Source organism: Humulus lupulus, chromosome 7 (genome assembly GCF_963169125.1).
Source record: "Humulus lupulus chromosome 7, drHumLupu1.1, whole genome shotgun sequence".
Taxonomy (NCBI): domain Eukaryota; kingdom Viridiplantae; phylum Streptophyta; class Magnoliopsida; order Rosales; family Cannabaceae; genus Humulus; species Humulus lupulus.
Genome location: NC_084799.1, coordinates 95,399,575 through 95,423,254, shown reverse-complemented (window position 1 = coordinate 95,423,254; position 23,680 = coordinate 95,399,575). Strand labels below are relative to the sequence as shown.

The window sequence follows — 23,680 nt, the reverse complement described above, 5'->3', positions numbered from 1 at the left end:
CAATTTGGTATCAGAGCGTCTTAGGTTTAAGGGTTCCTGAAGGCAGGCTGGACATGTACATTCGCTGCTAGAGACAAGCTCAAATCAGGGTTCGGTAATGTGTATATGTGTTTATATGTTTATGTGCCTGAAATGAGTTATGAATGCTGTTGTTTATTGGATTTATAGGAAGCATGAGATACTGATAGGGCCTGGCCCTTGACTGTTGTGTTAGAATATTGAGGCATGTTTACTAACATCCCCGTGCATGTAAACGAATATTTGGATGAGTAATTGTATATCGTACATGTATGAATGCCTGTTTTATAGCTATTGTGTAGTGAGATTGGAGGCGTGCTTATTAGCAGCCAGTGCATGAGAATGGATGCTTATATGGGGATTGTTTGTGGTTAGTTATATTCTACTGGTTGATCCTGGAGATGTTTTTACCCTATCATCATGGTCTGACTGCCGAGTCGTTATTTGCAGATTGACTTGGATAGTTATGCGTCCAAGAAAATCTACACGACTAACCGGCACTAGGTCCAGGACCAGGGGTGATGAGCAGGGTGAGAACCCTCCGCCAGCCCCTGAGAATTGGCAGCAATTATAATCTATAAAATGTTTCTTTTGCGGCCAAAATGTCTTTTAGCCCTAGAACACTTTAGCTAATGACACGTTTTGACTAAACGACTCGATAAGCAAGTCTCACACCTTTATAAACACACAGTGTAGCGGTCTTGGCTATCCAGGGCGTTACATGGGCTTTGCAAAATTGTTATTTTGAGCTTTAAAGCTCATGTTTTTGTGGTATTTTACAAAAGGGCATTTTGACCATACACCAAAATAGCTAGGGTAATATTAATAATAAGATTTGATTTTTCAAAATCATATTTTATTATTAATATTTCAGATTTATTTTGTAAACCCCATTTTGTTGTTTAATTTCTTTTTAGTCATTTTCTCCTTCTATAAATATGGACTCTTTCTTCACAATATGTATGTAATTTTTAGAGTAAAAAAACTATAGCAAAATTTCTACTCACTTTCTTCTCATATTTTCTTCATAGAATTTTATGAGAATCATGAGCATAATGGCCTAATCTTCCTAGGAAGGTTAGGGATGATTCCATATGCTAGTGATGTTAATTTGCTATTTTGATTTACTATGTTCTTAATGTAAATTTTTTGAGTTATTTATGTTCTTTCATCTCCATCTTTATTTTGTTATCTTTATTTACTTATGCTAATAGTATATAGGATTAGTCATGCTCTTTCTATGTACTTCTAATTAGTAAAAATAATATTGATACCTAATTTTATGTCTAATCTTCTATTGCATTATTGTCTTTGGGTATTTTGTCACTTTTAGATTTTTTATAAGATTAACATTGTGCTTTTAAAGTAAAGAACTTTATAACTCAAATGAACTTTTGTTAGAGAAGAATATGGACTTTAATGTTAGATATTCCAAGTAAATGTTGGGATGTGAACTATTTACTTGTGTATTTTTGTAAATCAAATAACCAAGTAACAAAACAAGCATATGGATGATTCTTGAAACCTTTCCTTTTCTCAATCTCTTGATTACATCTTACCTTTATTTCACTTATCTCATTTTATCACTTTATCAAAAAGATAATACCAAAATCTCAAACCTCTTTTCATTCCCATCTTTTTATTTATTTATTGTTACTAATTTTTGTGTTATTTTCTACTAATCTTTTGAGTTTAGGTTACCTCCTTGTGGATCAATCGCCCGATTATACTACAGCCACCGCTTAGTAGTTGTCACGATTTGGGCGTTAAACAAATTTTGGCACCGTTGCCGGCAAGGTAGTTTTCAAAGGTTTAGTGAATTTTTTTTTTTACAAAAAGTGTTAGTAACTTTATTTGTATTTTTGTTGGTGTGAATATTGTGTTAGTATACACTTTATTTTTTTTATTTTACTAATTTTAGTTAGTTTGGTTATTATTATTAAAGAAAAAACAAAAAAAAAGTTATTTATTTATATATATATATGAATTTTTCTTTCTTCTTTTTTTTTTTTTTAAACAAACAAAAAAAACAAATTATACATATATAAATATACATATAAAAAACATATATATTTATTTCTTTTTTTTCTCTACTTTTCGAATACCAAAAAAAAATACATTATATAGATATATATATACATAAACTTATATTTTTTTTCTTTTTAATTATAGTTTCATTAATCTTTTTTTTTTGTTTATTTTAGTTAAATAAATATTTGTAGAAAAAAAAAGATTAAGCTTGTTATTTTATCTTCACTTTAATTTTCTTTTCTTTATTTTATTTTTGTGTTTTTTATTTTATTGCTTTGTTTAGGTTTTTATTTTCTTTGCCTTAGTTTTCCTTAGAATTTAGGTTTTTCAAAAAAAAAAATTGCATAAAATTGTTCATAAAATTTCAATCATAAAACGCTTAGTATTGAGAACAATTGTGTAATATTACAAATGGTAGAAACCGATATTGTTCTGTCTAGAAAGATTGGTTGTTAAATAAGGTTTGTGATAGCGTTACCCTCCACGCTTACCTGGGAACCTCGGGGAGTTCTGTCTAGGCAAGTGTGGGCCTAAAGCAGTACCTTGCCAACCTTCCCAATCAGCCTGGGAACATTTTGAGCATCTACATTTGCATTATTACATTGTTGAACTTATTACTATAAGAAAACCAAGTTTGTTCTGTCAAAATAAGCAATTTCACTCTGCTTAAAGGTTGTTTTGTCGAAAAGGTTGATTTGTGATCCACCATACTTACTCAGTAACCTCGGGGAGTTCTAGTAAGGCGTTGGAGATCACCCGAAAACCTCCAAATCTACCTGGGAACAAGTTTAACAAAAAAAAAATAATAAATCAAAAAAATATATATAAAGACATAAAATAAATCTAATTCTGATTTCCGAGAGTGGATGAATCATCACGAAACTTCCTGTGACACTTCTTTCAATTCACCTGCCACTCCTACCGGAACTCCTTCCACCAATCCTGCTTCTCCACAAACTTTCGCTGATAATAACCCATTCGCAATGGCTCGCAATGATGAAATCCAACCAAGAACTCTCAATGACTGCCTCCATCCTACTCGCACTTCCACGCCTTCATGCATTATCTTACCTCCTAATATGCCCGCATTAGACTTTAAACCTGGCACGATTCAACTCTTGCCCACATTTCATGGAATGGAAAATGAAAGCCCATACGTGCATATCAAATAATTCTAGGAGGTAGTAGCCACGTTCTATAACCAAGCCGAAAATGCCGATGCTGTGCGACTGAAGTTCTTCCCTTTCTCCTTGAAGGACAAAGCCAAAAGCTGGTTGTACTCTTTGAGACCTAGGTTGATTGGAACATGGGAAGAGATGACCAAATCCTTCTTTCTGAAACACTTCCCCAGCCATAAGACCAACAGTCTAAAACGACATATTTCCACATTTTCCTAAAAGGACAATGAAACCTTCTATCAAGTCTGGGAAAGATTCAAAGATCTGTTAAATCAGTGCCCGCACCATGGCTATGAGAACTGGCGTTTGGTCAGTTACTTCTATGAAGGCCTCACGAGTCGTGATCGCCAGTTTGTAGAAATGCTATGCAATGGTGAATTCCTCGAAAAAGAGCCAGACGATGCTCTAGAATATCTCGAAGAAACCGCGAAAAAGTCTCACACCTGGACTGGTCCAAGTGCTACTAACAGCACCAACCGACACAAACCATCTGGGATCTATCAACTTCGAGAAGAGGATAGTGTTAAGGCCCAACTCGAAGCTTTGAAAAATAAGTTTGAGGTCTTAATGACGAAGAATAGACAAAAATCGCACATGATAGCTCAAGCGGAACCGCAAGAACCTTGCTTTGTTTGTGGAGGGACAGAGCACTTAGCTAAGGATTGCTTAGCTTTCAATGAAATGAGGGGGGTTTATGAGGAGCAATGCAATGCCTTAGGGGCATATAACAAGCCATTCTCCCATACGTACAACCCTGGTTGGAGAAACCACCCAAATTTCAGTTGGAGAGATTCCAACCAAGCTCAATCGTCTGGAGGCAAATGGAGAAATGAGCAACAAGTTCAACCATCAAAGGCGTACTCTGCACCTCAATACAATGCTCATCCATAACGAAATTCTCTCAAGAATACTCTTCATGCATTCATGGAGGAACAATCCAAATTGAATCGCCAAATGATGGAAGAAATCGAGGAAATGAAATGTCAATTCTCAAAATTGACTGGATCCTTGGCCATTCCGGAAAATGGCAAACTTCCTTCCCAACCGAAATTCAATGTGCAAGGCCAACACATGGCCCAATCTTCAAATTCTAATGATCCAAATGTCAAGGAAGTGAATGCCATCACAACGAGAAGCGGTAAAACTCTGCAAGACCCACCCATAAAATCCAACACTCCCCGTACTGCAAAAGTCATTTCCAAAAATTCACCACTCAATGCCACTCCAAAAGTACCATTTCCCCAAGCTTTGAAACCTTTTGGGAAACTTCCTGATAACTGAGCTGAACTCCTTGAGCACTTGACACAAGTGAAGATTAATCTTCCTTTGCTTCACATCATTAAACAAGTGCCCGCTTATGCCAAAATCATCAAGGATCTTTGCACTGCAAAAAGGAAGCACCATGTCAAGAAGACCGCCTTCTTGACCGAGCAAGTGAGTGCGGTGATTGAACAAAAGGAACCGTTGAAATACAAAGATCCCGGTTGTCCCACCATTTCTTGCCAAATTGGGACCCATGAAGTCAGCCAAGCCTTACTTGATCTTGGCACGAGTGTCAATCTCATGCCCTACTCTGTATACTCGCAACTCGGTCTTGGAGAAATGAAGCCAACATCTATTGTACTACAGCTTGCTGATCGTTCCACCAAAAAGCCTAGGGGTATTGTTGAGGATGTATTGGTTAAGATTGAAAAATTCTATTACCCCGTGGATTTTCTTATTCTTGATACCCAATCTGTGGTAAACATGGAGTCTAAAATTCTTATTATCCTCTAAAGACCATTCCTTGCTATAGCAAATGCTTTGATCAATTGTTGGAATGGTCTAATGAAGATATCGTTTGGAAACATGACTCTTGAAGTCAATATCTTCCACATCGAGAAACTACCCCGAGAAGATGATGAATGCTATCAAACATTCATGATTGACACTATAATTCCTGAGGAGGTTCAATTGCGAAGCAACTTTGATATTCTTGATGAACTCCTCCTTCTGTCTGACAATGAAAGTCCCTGTTCTATTGAGTCTACTCATGCAATATCGGATCGCATAGACTCGCGCCATAGAAGGACTCAGTTTTAGCAACCTCGCTTTGAAGAGCTACCTCGTGAGAGGGCACAGCCAAAAACTTCAGCCGAAGAGGTTCCAATTGTTCAATTGACCCAACTTCCCGAGCATCTAAAACATGCCTTCTTGGGAGACGGTGAGACCTTTCCAGTTATCATCTCGTCCAACCTTCAAAATTCTCAAGAATTGCAGTTACTCGACCTACTGCGAACGCATAAATCTACGATAGGTTGGACCCTTGCTGATATCAAAGGTATTATCCATTTAATTTGCTCCCATCGAATCAATCTGGAGGACGAAGCCATCCCTTGAAGAGACCCTCAGCGGCGTCTGAACCCCATGATGAAAGAAGTTGTAAAAAAATGAAGTTTTGAAATTTCTAGACGTTGGTATTATTTACCCAGTGGCAGATAGCAAATGGGTCAGTCTTACTCAAGTCGTGCCCAAGAAATCTGGTGTCACTGTTATCCAAAACGAAAAAGGGGTCCTTGTCCCCACAAAAATGGTGACGGGGTGGCGCATGTGCATTGATTATAGAAAATTAAATGCCGCCTCCTGCAAAAATCATTTTCCACTCCCATTCATTAATCAAATTCTTGAACGTGTAACTGGTCATCCTTTCTATTGCTTTCTTGATGGCTATTCTGGCTATTATCAAATTGAGATTGCATTAGAGGATCAAGATAAGACCACTTTCACTTGCCCCTTTGGCACCTTTGCTTTCCGGCGTATGCCATTTGGCTTGTGTAATGCACTAGCTACTTTCCAAAGATGCATGATGAGCATCTTTAGTGACATGATCGAAAAATCGATGGAAGTATTCATGGATGACCTAACCGTTTTTGGAAACTCCTTTGAGACATTTCTTCTTCATCTTGAAGCTATTTTAAAACGATGCATCAAGAAAGGACTTGTCCTTAATTGGGATAAATGCCACTTCATGGTATCTTTTGGAATAGTCTTAGGTCACATTATTTCTGAAAAAGGAATTGAGGTTGATCAATCCAAAGTCGACCTTATCTCCAACCTGCCGACTCCTAAGACTGTCAAAGACGTTAGGTCATTTCTTGGTCATGCTAGTTTCTATAGGAGGTTCATACAAAAATTTTCAATGATTGCCCGCCCGCTAAGCAACCTCCTCGCCAAATATGCCACATTTGAATGGACACCTAAGTGTGAGGAATCATTCTGAATGCTTGTCAATTCACTCACTTTCGGTCCCATCATTCAGTCACCTGATTGGAGTCTTCCTTTCGAGATCATGTGTGACGCCAGCAACTTTGTTGTGGGAGCTACGCTAGGACAATGAAGGGAGGGGAAACCCTTTGTTGTCTATTATGCAAGTCGAACTCTCAATGGTGCTCAAATGAACTATTCCACTACTGCAAAAGAGTTTATTGTCGTTGTCTTTGCTCTTGACAAATTCTTCTCTTATTTGATTGGATCACCTATTACGATCTTCATAGATCACTCCGCCCTTAAGTATCTCCTTTCCAAAAAGGATGCTAAGGCGCGATTAATACGATGGATTTTTCTCCTGCAAGAATTTGACATAACGATCAAAGACAAGAAAGGTGTTGAAAATGTCGTCGCAGACCACTTGTCCCAACTTGAATTTAGCGATCCCGCTGACTGTCCACCTATTCATGATGATATCCCCGATGAACAATTGCTTTCTGTTGCTAAGTTGTCGTGGTACGCTCACATTGTAAACTACTTAGTAACAGGTGAACTCCCATCTGAATGGAGTTCACAAGACAAACGCAAATTTCTAGTTTAGGTGCGCAATTTCTTTTGGGATGACCCATACTTATTCAAGTAATACCCCGACCAAATCATGCGAAGATGCATCCACGACGATGAGGTGTCTAGTGTGCTGAATTTTTGCCACAATGATGCTTGTGGTGGTCACTTCTCTGTGAAGAAAACAGCTGCAAAAATCTTACAATGCGGCCTTTACTAGCCCACTTTGTTCAAAGACACCAATGATTTCTGTCGTTCTTGTGTAAGGTGCCAAAAGTTAGGATCCTTATCCTGTTGGCACATGATGCCCTTGAATCCAATTCTTGTTATCGAAATATTTGATTGTTGGGAGATAGACTTTATGGGACCATTTCCACCTTCTTTTGGCTACCTTTACATTCTTCTCGTTGTGGATTATGTTTCAAAATAGGTCGAGGCTGTACCATGTCGAACCAATGATAACGCTATAATTGTCAAATTCTTGAAAGAAAAAGTGTTATCAAGGTTTGGTACCCCTCGCGCTATCGTCAGTGATCAAGGCACTCATTTTTGCAACCGATCCTTTGAGGCTCTTATGTGCAAGTATGGTGTACTTCATAAAGTTGAAAATGCCTATCATCCACAAACCAATGGTCAAGTTGAGTTAGCCAATAGGGAGATAAAACACATTCTGGAAAAGACGGTAAATTCTGATCGCAAAGATTGGTCTACACGACTTCTAGACGCTCTTTAGGCATACAACACTGCTTTCAAGTCCCCTCTTGGGATGTCTCCCTATCGGCTTGTCTTTGGAAAAGCCTGTCATTTACCTGTCGAGCTCGAGCATAAAGCATATTGGGCTATCAAAGCCCTAAACTTTGATCAGAATGCCGCAGGTATCAATTGCAAACTCCAGTTGTCCGAAATTGAGGAGTTGAGAAACGATGCATATGACAATTCCAGGATTTATAAAGAAAAATTGAAAATCGCTCACGACCAACAAATCCTGCGAAAAAACTTTAAGCCAAATCAAAAAGTGCATCTGTACGATTCTCGCTTGCACTTGCATCCTAGTAAACTGCGGTCGTGATGGACTGGCCCATTTGTAGTGAAGCCAGAATTTCCCAACGATTCTGTTGAGGCCGAGGACCCAACCGATGGGAGAATTTTTGGAGTCAATGGCCAAAGACTGAAGCATTACATTGAGAGTGTGAGTCGTGTTGAAGAGGTCCTTCTTAAGGACCCAATCTATACACTCTGAAGTTCTAAATGGTTTGTTGTTGTTCTTTTTTTTTCATTATATTTATTTTTCTGTCTTTCTTGTATTTTTGTATGCTTTTTCGTATTTTGTTTTGGGGTATTGTTACCAAGCTATTTTCTCTCTCACCTCATGGACATGGTCATCATCCATATGTTCTCTCTCCTTACCTTTTTCATTGATTATTCATTTTGACATTGAGGACACTGTCTGATTTTTGGTTGGGGTGGTGAGCATGCATTGGCTTTCATTTGTAAATCTTATTGTTGTCTCATTAGCATTCATTTGGAAAAAATTATTGTCTTGTTGAATTTTTAAGTCAAATTTTCTCAAAATTATCCAAGCATGAGTATAACTTGTTGGTTTGAGTCAGTTCTTACTATGTTTAGCTATTAAGAAGTGATTTTTAGAGTTCTTTTGTGCACTTTCCAAACATGTGATAAATTGGTTGTTAACACAAATAGTTGAGAGAAATTTCAAGTTTAAAGTTTTTCATTTCTTGGTGAGTTGTGAGAGTTGAGAAAACAACTTTTTGAACTTTTATTGATCATTTGAGTTGGTAAAGTCACATCTTTGGAATTTAAAACATGACATTTACGAGAGGGATGTTTTTCATTTAAGATAAGTCTTTGTAATAAATTTGTGTTCTATTTATTGTATTGTATTTGTAATTTCCTTTTTATTTGTGTGTTGTCTCTTGTAAAAAAAATGAAGAAAAAAAAAGAACAAGAGCAACACTTCCTTCTATGATTTTGTAGTTGTTGAAAATATATATATTTCTATTACTATTATTTTGTGTAATTGTATTAAAAAAAACAAAAAACAATTTTATTATCATTATAGTTCATTTTCTTATTTATCACTTCTAGTTAGTTGTCATTCTGTTCTTTGAGTTTTCTCATGTAAATCCCAAAGGTTGTTTGTCATTTGGATTCCAATAAGTTGATTTGCCTATCTTGTGATCAATACTTGTTCAAATTGCTTGTCCTAAAAAGTTTATCTTTTCTCATTTGAGTGTAAACTGTTACATTTCCAACTCCAAGAGTGTAATCCTTCCCATACAAATACTTTCAATGCCCGTGAGGAATTTGGAGTTGAGATATTTATACTTTTGAGATTTTTCGATACTATTTGTGTTATGACTTGCTATAAAAAGAATATGGTTTGGTGCACACACACAACTCTAAAATCGCAACTATAGTAGCTTAGATAGTTATTTCTGACTTCTTGCTGATACTTTGAAAATTCTTAGAGGATTTTGCTTAGTTTGACTTGATTATTCAACTTGACAATTTTCTTTTTCGCTTGAATTGCTAGGGACTAGTAATAAGCTAGTTGGGGGTTGTGATTAGAGCTCAAAAATGCAAATTTATCAGTTTTAAAGTGTAAAATAAATTAAGTTTTAATTAATATTTTCATGAATTTATTGTAATATATTTTATAATTGAAAATATTAATTTTAAATTTAATTTGTGTTTAATTTTCAGGAAATAAATTGCATTTGGACATTAATAAAAAAAGAGAACAAAGAAATAGTTAAAACTGAAAAAGAAAATGAAGGAAATTTTTTGAAAGAATTTGGCCCAAACCGAAGCTCCAAGCCCAGACCCAACTCTTATTTCCTCTCCCCACAGCTGCCAGGTGTCGTGCTCCCTTCGCGCCACGTGTACAGGTTCCTTGGTCCTCCTTGCGCCACGTGTCCAGGCCATCCTAATTTTCCTTCAGCATCAAGCCTCCAAGTCCAACGTCAAATACAGCCCAAGCCTTCTTCAACGTTACCATCTCTTTCCTCTCTTCCCTTCAGCCCCACGGCTTCCGCAGGCCCAACAACGCATATGAAGGCCCAACCAATTTCAACCTTCCAGCAGCTCAAATGTCCCAACGTGACCAGCCCAGCAAAGTCTCCTCCAGCCCAATGCCTCACTCAAGCTTCAGCCAACCTTCTCTTCAACCCAGTGCCACGTGGCACCTCCCCATTGGCTGGGAGTGGGTCAAAACCCTCTTGTACCATCAGCAACCTTCAACCCATATTTTGTGGGTATTGGGCTTTGCAAGATTGCTATTTTGAGCTTTAAAGCTCATGTTTTTGTGGTATTTTAAAAAATGGTGTTATCCCCAAAATTTGAAAATGATGACGTGGCAATAAAAGTGACAAATGGCAAGGAATGGTTGGGTAATCTGGCTTAGGAGTGGTTCGGTAGACCGGTGAAGATTTTTGACTGACCAGTCAAGTGTCATGTCCGACCGGTCATATGCTTGTCTGCCCAGTCAGGCGCTTGTCCGCCCGGTCAGGTGCTTGTCCACCCGGTCAGGTGCTTGTCCACCCGGTCAGGTGCTTGTCCATCCGGTCAGGTGCTTATCCACCCAGTCAGGTGCTTGTCCGACCAGTTATGTCCTTGTTCGACCAGTGAAGGTTTGGCCGACTAGTGAGGAACTTTGGCCCTTCAGTTCTCCTCCTGAGTGTGATGTGGACCGACTAAACAGAACAGGGCTACACAAAAGATCCCAGTAATGGCTTCAACAAGAATTTGTCATACCTGAGCAGGAATCTCTCAGATTATCCCATAAAAATAGTGTTTTGTTGTAATTTGAATATTATTATTAATTGAATATAGTGAGAATAACAAAATATCCCGATTATGGGGGACATCATCTGTACGATCTTGAGCCTATAAATACAAGGCTCATGGCATCATAAGGGGGGTTCAGATTTCAATTTTCCAGAGAGAGAGTAATTGTATCTTGAGAGAACTCTTGTATTCTTTTAATCTGCACTGAAGAAACTCAGTTGACTCAGGTTCATCTAATCTTGAGTGTAGATCTATAATCATAACTCTAAGTGGACTAGGCTATTACCAACACATTGGGGCTGAACCACTATAAAAATTGTCTGTGTCGTATATTTCTCTTGAAGGTTTTTTGTCATTTTGACGTCTACACGTCGTTGGCCAAAAACGCGGTCAACATTTTGGTGCTTTCATTGAGAGCCTGAAGAGAAAAACAGACAATCCCTGTAGCATTATGGTGCCTAAGAACACCAATGCGGCCTCCAAGAAGCCAGGTTCCTCTAGAGAGCCTGCTAGATCAGAAGGTCCGGGTCCTCAAGACCACGAGACTGAGCCTAGAGTCCTGCTCGAGGACGTGACTCCAGAGGTTGAATAACTCCAGGAAGCCATGGGGGCTTTCCAGGAGGAAATGGCACAATTCAACGCCAGACAGGAGGCGTTCGCTGAAGAAATGGCTAGGCAGAAGGCTGCATTTGAGCAGCAAAGATGAGAGATGGACGCTAGGAGTGAGGAGATCCGGCGGCAGTAGGAGGAGGCCGATAGACGACATCACGAGGCTGCACTCGCTCTGGAGGCAGCTACGTAGCTGGCCCAGGCCAATGCCCAAGCTGTAGCACGAGGAGCAGCCAACCCAGGAGCAAGGACCACAGAGGCTAGTCGCAAAAACACTAACAGACCCAACTCTCGAGGGCCAAACAGGAGTGGTAGTAACCCACCTGGTCAGGAAGAAGATGGGGTCCGATCGGGCACTTCCTTAACCCAAAGGGGGAACTCCATAACCCCCTCAAGGAGCCACCGATCAAAGACTTCCAGGTCCGGAAGTCACAAGTCAGGCAGTAAGAAAACTCCACCTGAGTAGGAGCAAAACAAAGGCTCCTCGAGGGAAAGAAACTTCACACTTCAAAGACGGGCATGGTCGTGATGAAGCTGATAGTCATCACACTAATCAGTCGAAGGAGAAGAATGACAACAACCATCGAGGAGGAAAAGACCGCCCAGCGCAGACAGGAAGGCCACCACTGCATCCTAACCAGCAGTGCAGTGGCAAGGAGCATGTCCCGCATGGTAAGCCTTCCAAAAGAACTCGGAGTACGGTGTTCGACTGGTTAGGGAGGCATACCTCTCAGAAGGATCTAAGAGATGTCATTGCTGACAGGAGAATGATCGTCCTGGTCGAAGGGCGAGATCCAAACCGACGTACCAGTCAAGTAGAAATACTTGATGATGGTGTGCTGGATAGGAGCGCCCGACCAGGCGGTCCTGAGAATGAGTCCCAGGCAGTGGCCCCAGGCATCCAAGCCCAGCCTAATGCTTTGACAGCAGTAGTTCAGGGTCTGTCGAAAATACCCTTTGCAATCGATCCAGTAGACCACAGGAGTGGCAGTCCATTTTGTGCTCAAATTAGAGCAGCCCAGCCACCAGCGAAGTACAATGCACCAATACTGCTAGTTTATACAGAAAAGGCAGATCCGATAAGGCATGTGGGGAAATTCGAAGACCAAATGGAGCTGCTCGGAGTGAGTGATGACTATCGGTGCAGAGTTTTCCCTACTACATTGTTCGACACTGCCCAGGAGTGGTATTGGAAATTTAAGCCAAATTCCATCACTTCTTGGGAAATTTTCAGGAAATAGTTTTGCAGGCAGTTCAATGCTGCTCGGACCCCTCCAGTTTACGCCAATCACTTGGCGGATATTAAACAAGGGAAAGATGAGTCTCTCAAAAACTACATACAAAGGTTCATGAGAGAAGCCAATCGAGCAACCGCGGTTGGAGATGAGGGGAAGATGATGGCCATTTCTTCTGGCATAATCTATCGAAGTCCTTTGTGGGACAGTATTCATCGTAACCCAATTTCAACGTTACAACAATTTCTTGACCGGGCAGACAAGTATATGAAATTGGATAACGCGATTGAGAAGGGAGAGAAGGGCCTAAACAATCCGAGTGGATCGACTGATCCTCCCAAGAATGGTGGAAATGATCAAAGTGGTGGTAAGAAACGTGGGAATAACAGGTCTGACCGCCACAATGAAAAGAAGGCTAAGTCGGGATCAAACGACAAGCCAACTAAGTATGAACCTCAGTTCACCAATTACACCACTCATTCGGCCAGCCGAGCGGAGATATATCTCGCAAGTCATCAGGAGGTCCCCTACCAGAAACCCCCACCCATCAAGAAGGAGATGAGTAAGAGAGATTTGAATAAATTCTATCGTTTCCATGGAGACTATGGTCACGACACGAATGAATGCAATCATCTCAAGGACGAGATAGAGTTTCTCCTCCAGTTGGGGAAATTGAAAAAATATTGAGCAGAAAAGACCCAAGGAGAGGGAAGTAATAACAATCCTGGGTTTAAGTGGTAGCGATCCCCACCTTTGCAACCCGAGCCTGTGGACTTCACTCTAGACACCATATGTGGAGGTCCGCATATGGCTGGGGATAGCAACAAGGCAAGGGAGAGGTATGCTCGAACACTCCGACATGAGTTGGATGCAACATCAACATCCAAGGTCATGACTGTGGAGGAGCGGCCTCCGAAGAGCCCACGGTACGAAAGTGAGTCCCTCACTTTCATTGAAGATCATGCACGACACGTGAGATATCCTCATAATGACCCTCTCGTCGTGACAGTCCAAATAGCAAATATGAAGATGAAGAGATGCCTGGTCGACACAGGGAGTTCCATGAACATTATCTACAAATCATCCTTTGAAAGGATGAAACTATCTATCAACAACTTGAAGCCATGCTCTCAAGTCATCTATGGATTTACTGGAGAAGGGTTGTCACCAGCTGGAACGATCAAGTTACCAGTCACAACGGGGGATGCTCCCAAGCATGAGACAGTTATGACAGAGTTTTTTATAGTCGGCTGCTCGTCCGCCTATAATGTGGTTATTGGTCGACCACTACTCACAACCTTGCATGCAGCAGTCTCTATATGGCACCTTTCTATGAAGTTCCTAACCAGTGTAGGCATAGGTTGCGTCCGAGGAGACCAGAGAGAGGCTAGGGAATGTTATAATGCCTCGGTAGCTAAAGCAAGAAAGGGGGCCAAAGAAAACAAAATGATTGTATGTGCCGAGAGAGAGGAGGTAGATGAGATGGATGTTGACCAAAGCTTTACCGTCGTAGCTGATTAGGAAGGAATGTTTGACCAAGAAAGCACTCTTGGTATAGGTGAACAACAAGCCCCATCCGGTGATGAAGTCACCAAATAGGGCGTTGCCCAAAGCGAGGGAATGGACTTTGATCCTCGCTTTGGGGATTATGAAAGTGAAGTGGGACCGTCCGAGGAGTTAGAGGAGGTTCCAATAGATGAGAATGACCCGACCAGAGGGGTCAAGGTTGGAAAAAAGTTGAAGTCAGAAGTAAAAGCGCAGCTGGTAGAATTTTTGCGGAGGAATCAAGATGTCTTTGCTTGGTCTCACAAGGATATGGTGGGTATCTCACCAACTGTGATCAGCCACGTGCTCAACGTGGATGAAAGCTATCCAGTAGTGCAGCAGAAGAGGAGATTGCTTGACAAAGATCGAGTAAAGGCTCTCAAGGAGGAGGTGGAACGGCTAAAGGAAAATGGGTTTATAAGGGAAACATATTACCCTGCCTGGGTTTCAAACCCAGTGTTAGTGCCCAAGTCCAATGGAAAGTGGAGGACTTGTGTGGACTTTATCGACCTGAACAAAGCATGTCCAAAGGACTGTTTTCCTTTGCCAAGAATAGACCAGTTGGTGGACGTGACCTCTGGTCATGAAACATTGTCCTTCATGGACGCTTACTCGGGGTATAACCAGATTAGTATGGATCCTCCCAATGAAGAGCATACCAGTTTCCGAACAGACATAGGACTGTATTGTTATAAGGTCATGCCATTTGGCTTGAAGAACGCGGGAGCCACATACCAACGTTTAGTGAATGGCATGTTCCGTGACTTAATTGGCAAGAATATGGAGGTGTACGTAGATGACATGCTGGTGAAGTCGAAGGAAGCTGAAGGACATGTACAAGATTTGGAGGAATGCTTTGTAATACTGAGAAAGTACAGCATGAAGTTGAATTCCCTCAAATGCTCGTTTGGAGTAAGTTCTGGAAAATTTCTTGGGTTTATTGTGAACTCCCGAGGAATAGAGGCAAATCCAGAAAAGATAAAGGTGCTCGCAGAAATGAAGTCTCCGACCAGAATTAAGGATGTGCAAAGCTTGACTGGACGGATTGCTGCTCTAAGCAGGTTCATCTCTAAATCGACTGACAAGTGTGTCCCATTTTTTAACCTGCTTAGAGGAAGCAAGAAGTTTGAATGGACGGAAGAATGTGAGCAAGCTTTTCAAGCCATAAAGGATCACTTGGCTCAACCTCCTGTTCTTTCGAAGCCTTATGATGGAGAAGACCTCTTTATTTACCTTGCAGTCACAGAGCACGCTGTTAGTGCTGTTCTTGTACGAGAAGAAGATAAAGTGCAGCTTTCGATGTACTACGTTAGCAAGCGATTGATAGGAGCAGAGTCCCAGTAACCCATGATCAAGAAGTTGGCCTATTGCATGGTACTTGCATCTCGCAAGTTGCGACCGTACTTCCAAGTACATCCCATTAAAGTTCTTACTGACCAGCCCCTACGTCAAGTCTTACAGAAGCCGGAGTCATCTGGTCGGCTACTTAAATGGGCAGTTGAATTGGGCCAATTCGAAATCAAGTATCAACTGAGATCTACTATTAAGGGTCAGGCTTTGGCAGATTTCATTGTTGAATGTACTGGGATTGCTGATATTCCCGACCAGCAAGAACGTGTAACTGGACAGAGAGAAGATCTTCCTACTTGGCAACTTTTTGTTGATGGGTCATCAAACGAACATCATTCGGGAGCTGGAATTATATTAGACATGCCGGAGAATTATAGAATTCATTGTGCACTAAGGTTCAGATTCAATGCTTCTAATAATGAGGCGGAGTATGAAGCCCTCCTAGCAGGCTTGCACTTGGCGAAAGATGTTCGTGCCCGGTCGGTCGAAATAAACAGTGATTCCCAATTGGTGGTCTACCAAGTCTTAGGGGAATATCAATCAAGGGGCCTACGCATGATGGCGTACTTAAATAAGACTAAGGATCTGCTAGCACAATTCGAGGAGTTACTATTAAGCTGGTACTGCGGGAGAAAAACTCTAACGCAGACGCTCTAGCAAAATTAGCTAGTGCAAAAGATGTTGAAACTCTGAATATAGTACTGGTGGAATACTGGGCAAAGCCGAGCATTAATGAACAAGAAGCCATGCCCATCACAATAGTTGACACTTGGATGACACCCATCATTGCTTACCTTGAGCAAGGAATCCTCCTAGATGATCGTAATGAAGCAAAGAAGATTATGAGGCAAGCTGCTAGGTACATTATGATGGATGGGGTGTTGTATAGAAGAGGGTACTCTTTGCCTCTACTCAAGTGCATAGCACCCGACCAGTCAAAAACCTTATTGGCTGAAGTGCACGAGGGGTTCTGTGGAGATCATGCTGGGTGGCAGAGTCTATCTAAAAAGATTTTGCAGCAAGGATTTTTCTGGCCTACAATGAATGAAGATTCCATGGAGTACGTGAAGAAGTGTGATAAATTCCAGAGATTTTCTAAAGTACCCAGGGCGCCTCCAAATGTCTTGAAGCAAATGCAGAGCTCGTGGCCTTTATCAATATGGGGCATTGAACTGATTGGGAAACTACCCAAAGGGAAAGGAGGAGTACAGTTTGCAGTAGTTGCTGTGGATTATTTCACCAAGTGGACCGAAGCCGAACCACTAGCAACGATCACCTCGAAGAAAGTGTTAGATTTTGTGGTTAAGAATATAATATGTCGCTATGGTCTGCCTAAAACGATAGTCTCTGATAACGGCACTCGGTTCGATAGTGACTTATTTACTGATTTCTGCACTAGACATGGCATCACGAAAAGTTTCTCCTTAGTAGCTCATCCGCAAGCCAATGGGCAAGTTGAGGCCGTAAATAAAACTTTGAAGGATACTCTAAAAAAGCGTCTAGAGCAAGCTAAGGGTGCTTGGGCAGAAGAGTTACCAGAAGTCCTTTGGTCATACAGGACTACTGCCATGACAGCAACTAGTCATACCCCCTTTTCCTTGGCATATGGGTATGAGGCCATGTTACCTGTGGAAGTAAACCCACCATCTCATCGGAGAACCATGTACGACCAGGAGGAGAATCACCAGTTGCTAGCTGAATCTTTAGATTTCCTTGAGGAGAGACGAGAAAAAGAAGGCTTGAGAGTTGCTGCTCATCAGCAAAAGGTAGCCCGCTATTTTAATTCCAAAGTCAGAGATCGAAAGTTCCAGGTTGGAGATTTGGTCCTCAGAAAGGTGTTCATCAGAGACACAGCAGCTAGAGTACTAGGACCATACTGGGAGGGACCGTATCAAATTGAGCAAGTCTTGCCACCCGGCACTTACAAACTTGCTCAATTAAATGGAGAGCTGATCAGAAACTATTGGAATGGCGAGCACTTGAGGAAATATTATCAATAAATACTACTTATAGAGTAGTAGCTTTGTCTCAAGTGTTTAACTTGTTATTTAAGTTTGTTTGTGAACTAGCTATTTGCTAACCAGTCATGTTATTTTGAACAATTTTATTTTGTTTGAAACTCGTAATTAGACACGCTTTGTCCTTTTTTTTACGAGCAATAAAAGAGATCACACGCAGCGCGGTCGAATCTTGCTACAAATTTTGCATATGTGTTGATTATTCTTACTTTGGCAGTGTTCAACTGTCATTACAACTTAAAACAAAAAGGTTTTCTAAAGGAAATACCGGGCATTGTTCAATTGGTCGGTATCCATCAGATGAATGACCAACGTTTAAATAGTTGCATGTTTTTGCAGTGTTAAAAGCTGAAATATCCTTTGTATATTCAATGTGTTTCACGAGTAATAACTGCTCGAACAAATTCGGTCAAGTAGCAAGTGATCAAGGATTTTTCAACCCTCAATCACTTGGGGGACACATAGGGTATACTGGTATACACTTCAACACAAGCAATAAGAACACGAGCAAATATATTTGTTTTCAGGCTGACTTGTAAGTCTTTGAAGTCAAAAGGGTCGTTAAGCTAACTTGTTTTACAAAGCTTAATTAACTTGGAATTTTTTCAAAATTTTAAATTAAGAACAACTATTCGTGTGTAAATAAAACGCTATGCTCATAAAATGTTAGAGCAATAAGAATGTGAGAAAGCATGCTTAGTAGTAACTTATGAAATGTTTAGAATTTCTAAGTTAGAAAACTAAGTACTCATATGAAAATATAAGGCATCTATGTAATAAAACTTTTAAATGATTAAGTCTAAAAAAGTAAAGTGTTCATAGCTCGGCCATACGAGCAAGAGTACATAGCAAAATACAAAATAAAGGTCTACTAGTCAGCTAAGGATTCAACTGGTCGGATGAAGACTCTCTGGTTTGATGGAGGCTCTCTGGTCGGATGGAAGCTCACTGGTCGGCTATGGCAGGTTGGTCAACACCTTCCTCAGCATCAGTTGCTTCTTCCGGTCAGAATGATAGCGTGGGAGAAAAAGGTGTGGTACCAGCACGATTAGCTACCTCCTCAGCAGCCTTTGCCTCACATTTTGCAAGCTCTTCTGCCTTGGCCTCTTCTGTGAGAAAGTCGAGGTTGAGAGGCTTTTTTAGCTTCCACACCTGGTAAAAGCAGTTGAAACAAATTTCCTCGTAGCGAGCGAGATCGGCTTCTTTCTCTCGTTTTAGCTCCTCGTTCTCACGAGTTAGTTTCTCCAGCTGATCAGTCAACGACTTGTTGATTTGAATTTGTTTTTGGTTCTCGTCATCCAGCCCCCTAAGAGACTCATTCCGCTCAGCCACAGTCTTCTATGCCTGCTCCACCTTGGATTTGAGATCCTTTTCCGAAGAAGTTAAAGTCTCCACCTTAGTTTGAGCACCCACTAGTTGATCATTTAAGACCTTGATCAATTCCTTGTAGTCTACTGCTCGGTGCTGAGCGTGGCTGATGGTGATCAGCGACTGCATGGAAAACAGAAAGTTACTACAAGTAAAAATGATTAATAACAAATTGTCTTGTGATAAAATACTTACATTCATCAGCTGAGCGAGCCCTCTTTGTAAGACGACTTTAACACTAAGCCGAGGTAAGGATTCAAAGCTTTGAATCGTTGAAGCATCATGAAGAGTCTGGTCAAGCAGTTCCTTCCCAATGTTACCAGCAGTGCAAAGGGCCTCACTCAAGCCAGTCAGGCGAGTAGGGGTTAGGTTCGCAGAGGGAGTAATCGACGAAGGGGTTGTCTCCCTTGGCTGGTCGGGGTTGTCCTTGGAACTTTGCTTGGGGGGTTGGAGCCACTTCCTTCCCCAGATTTCCTCTTTTGGGCAAGAGAGTTGTTGAATTGCCTAAACATCTCTGAATCTGCAAAAGAGCAAACACAAGATTTGTTAGTAAAAAATAAAGCAATATGTGGGTAAATACTTTATAGCTGCCAGACAGCTCTATAAATCCCATATTTAAAATCAAACATCTCACTATGACTACTAGACCTGAGTTTAGGATTTGGTCGAGGAAGTCATCCTCTTCATTAGATGATGAGCTTAAGTCTCTATGAAGCTGGATGGTCTTTCCTTTCCCAGGCTGTGTGGGAATAACATGTCTGCATTGATCCTCTGGTTAGGGTTCCCTAATGATAAGGTCACCTGATCTACAAGAGTAGGGAGACGGTCCAGGAGAGAACTGATCGGTCACTACCTCAGTATCGACATTGGACTGGTCAATTGCATTAGCTTCCTTGGTAGTACTCTCTACTATGATGTTCTGGTTACTTGGTAACAGGCCCACCATCTGAAGATTATCCACAGTAACCAACTCTTTCACATTCTTCTGCTCGGGAACACATTTCTTTGGTAGGCAAGGGCTGGGGAAATGGACCCGCGTGTGTAAAGACCAAGTTGTTGGCTTTGATATCTGAAGTGAGAAAATACTCTGTATAGTATTTTCCAGGATTCGACTTATGAGAGATACCATGGAGGTATTTAATCCCTTTATGCCTGTGGAAGAGGTGGAAAAAACTCGTATTCTTGTGGCTTGGCTTAGTCCTGAAGTCGAAGAGATAATGCACTTCATGAGGAGTGGGTGGATCCCAACCTTGCAGGAAGTAAAGGATGTATAGAGCGGACAATGCCTGAATCCCATTGGGAGTAATCTGGAAGGGAGAGATGTTGAAGTAGTCCGCTACTGACCGGAAGAAAGAATGTAGCGGGATGGTAGCTCCTACGTATACATGGTGCCTAGACCAGGCACAGTAAGGTCTGCCAGGCTTGTTGGCTCTCTAATGAGGGCGCGGACATATCATGTTAACCCCTCCCAGGCCCAAGGCTTGAATGTGTTTGTCAAACATGACGGGGTTAAGTTTGGAGGGTTTAGCTGTAAACCAAGAAGGTGTTTCTTCTCCTTCTTTTCTTGGTTTTTGGACGGCTAATCGCTGGATCTCGATAGTAAATTTCTTAGTTATTTTTCTCCGAGGCTTGCTGGGTTTTTGTGTCTGGCGAGGCAGTCTTGAAGAAGCTGCAGTTCGGACCTCACTGCATTCCACTACTTTATGTACTACTCTGCGAGCTACCTGAGGGCCCTAGTCCTGAGGAAGTCTGTTAGATTTCTTTACCCTCATTTCTAACTGCTCAGCCTGTTGATTGAGAAACTATTCTTCGTGGAGGAAGTATAAGGCTGATCAGGGAAGGATCTTTTTAAGACGGCGAAGGCGATCCTTGGGGGTGCGACTGCTAGGAGACTTCGACGAAGAGTCACTGCTTTGAGGAGTATCGCTCGATTGCGGAATGGAAGTGTCAGAATTTGTATGGTTGTCACCTCCCCTATACTCGAAGCGATTCATCTACAAAAAATAAATAAGGGGAGGTGAGTAACCAAACAAGTATAAGTAAATTGATTCAAGAAAAATATTCATTTACTACTCAGAAAAAATGTTATTGGGTAGTAAAAATATTTTACTCCCTAGAATGAGCATGTATGAGGGAAAAAATGATAGGCAAAAATTTAGTTCCTAAAGCACAGTGTCCGAGAAGATCCTAGGGCGTGTCCGAGGAAACCGTGTGACGTCCGAGTAGTTGGCATGTGCGTCTGAGTGGTTGCGTCCGAGACATCCGAGCGGCTATGCCGAGGCGTCCAAGGAGCAGATGCGCGCGTCCAAGGGCTATGCCAAGGTGTCTGAGGAATTGATGCACGCGTCCAAGGGCTACGCCGAGGCGTCCGAGCAGCTGTTGTCGAGGTGTGTCCGATCGGTGGATGCATCCGAGGGGCTGCGTTGGGGTTCCAAGGGGCAGTCATGGGTTGATCCGAGGAGCAGAAGTTGGCACCCGATCGGATGGGATGTTGGTCCGAGTGGCTCATGCTTGGTGACTGATCGGTGGGCATAAAATTCAAGGCAAATCTCTTTGTGTCCGAACAGCCATAGGCATATCCGAACATTCAAGCAAGGGAAAAAAAAAGCCATGGTCGATTGGACATGAAAACATTTTTCCCTAATCCCATTCCGAAAAACCCTAAATCCCATATAGCACAAACTCATTTCCTCACTCAAAATACACAACAACAAGATCAAAATGGGTGATTTGAAAGGTTTCAAATGTTCTAGAGACCCTATATATCATCCATTACCCATAAACCCATATATGCAATTTAGGTTGAAAAATCCATTTTTCTTCAAATTTCTATGAAATTGAAGATAAAATCGAGTTACCCATAGCCTAAACAACATCAAAACAGCCACAAAACACATTGTATTTCAAAGATTCATAAACAAACTCAAGAGAAAATTTCCTATGGGGGTTTCGGCCTACTCATGTTTTTCTTAAAGCTTTGAAAAGAAAAAAAAAACACATAGGTAGAGATAAGGAAGAAGACATACCCAAATGTGTAGATTCCTTGAAGAGCCCTTGTGTTTTCTTGGAAAAAATGGGAGCTTTCCTTGGAGTTTTGGAGACTTTCGGCCAAGAAGAGAACTTGGGGTATTCGGCCAAGAGGGGAAAAGATGAGGGAAATTTTTTGCTCTCCTTTTGCTTATGAGATTATGGGTACTTATGGGTCTATTTAAAGGGAAAAAGTGGAGATTGCCACTTATTCTTAGACCCTTGGAATTCCTTGAGTATATTTTCTCCCCACGATTTTGAGCAGTTAATTCCAGTGATCGTGGTCTGCTATGGAGTCGTGGTCTGTTGCGTAGGCGGGAAAATGAACAGTTGGATTTTTTTTATTGTGTCGTCAGCAGTGGAGAAAAAAAGTTTATTATGTGAGAACATCATATAATAAACTTGGGGGGCAAATGTTATCCCCAAAATTTGAAAACGATGACGTGGCAATAAAAGTGACAAATGGCAAGGAATGGTTGGGTAATCTAGCTTAGGAGTGGTCCGGTAGACCAGTGAAGATTTTTGACTGACCAGTCAAGTGTCATGTCTGATCGGTCATATGCTTGTCCGCCCAATCAGGCGCTTGTCCGTCTGGCCAGGGGCTTGTCCGCTCGGTTAGGTGCTTGTCCGCCCGGCCAGGTGCTTTTCCGCCCAGTCAGGTACTTGTCCGACCAGTTATGTCCTTGTTCGACCAGTGAAGGTTTGGCCGACCAGTGAGGAACTTTGGCCCTTCAGTTCTCCTCCTGAGTGTGATGTGGACCGACTAAACAGAACAGGGCTACGCAAAAGATCCCAGTAACGGCTTCAACAAGAATCGGTCATACTTGCGCAGGAATCTCTCAGATTATCCCATAAAAATAGTGTTTTGTTGTATTTTTAATATTATTATTAATTGAATATAGTGAGAATAACAAAATATCCCGATTATGGGGGACATCATCTGTACGATCCTGAGCCTATAAATACAAGGCTCATGGCATCATAAGGGGGGTTCGGATTTCAATTTTCCAGATAGAGAGTAATTGTTTCTTGAGAGAACTCTTGTATTCTTTTAATCTGCACTGAAGAAACTCAGTTGACTCAGGTTCATCTGATCTTGAGTGTAGATCTATAATCATAACTCTAAGTGGGCTAGGCTATTACCAACACATTGGGGCTGAACCACTATAAAAATTGTCTATGTCGTATATTTCTCTTGAAGGTTTTTTGTCGTTTTGACATCTGCACGTCGTTGGCCAAAAACGCGGTCAACAAAATGGCATTTTGACCATACACCAAAATAGCTAGGGTAATATTAATAATAAGATTTGATTTTTCAAAATCATATTTTATTATTAATATTTCAGATTTATTTTGTAAACCCCATTTTGTTGTTTAATTTCTTTTTAGTCATTTTCTCCTTCTATAAATATGGACTCTTTCTTCACAATATGTATGTAATTTTTAGAGTAAAAAAACTATAGAAAATTTTCTACTCACTTTCTTCTCATATTTTCTTCTTAGAATTTTGTGAGAACCATGAGCATAATGGCCTAATCTTCCTAGGAAGGTTAGGGATGATTCCATATGCTAGTGATGTTATTTTTCTATTTTGATTTACTATGTTCTTAATGTAAATTTTTTGAGTTATTTATGTTCTTTCATCTCCATCTTTATTTTGTTATCTTTATTTACTTATGCTAAT

General features: G+C 41.0%; 1 non-coding gene across 1 annotated transcript; it reads right to left on the bottom strand.

Moving 5' to 3' along the window:
- Window positions 1-3,413: 3,413 nt before the first annotated feature.
- LOC133793179 (small nucleolar RNA R71) lies at window positions 3,414-3,520 on the bottom strand. The gene has a single exon (XR_009874636.1). It is a non-coding gene; the product is annotated as a small nucleolar RNA R71 (small nucleolar RNA).
- Window positions 3,521-23,680: the final 20,160 nt, after the last annotated feature.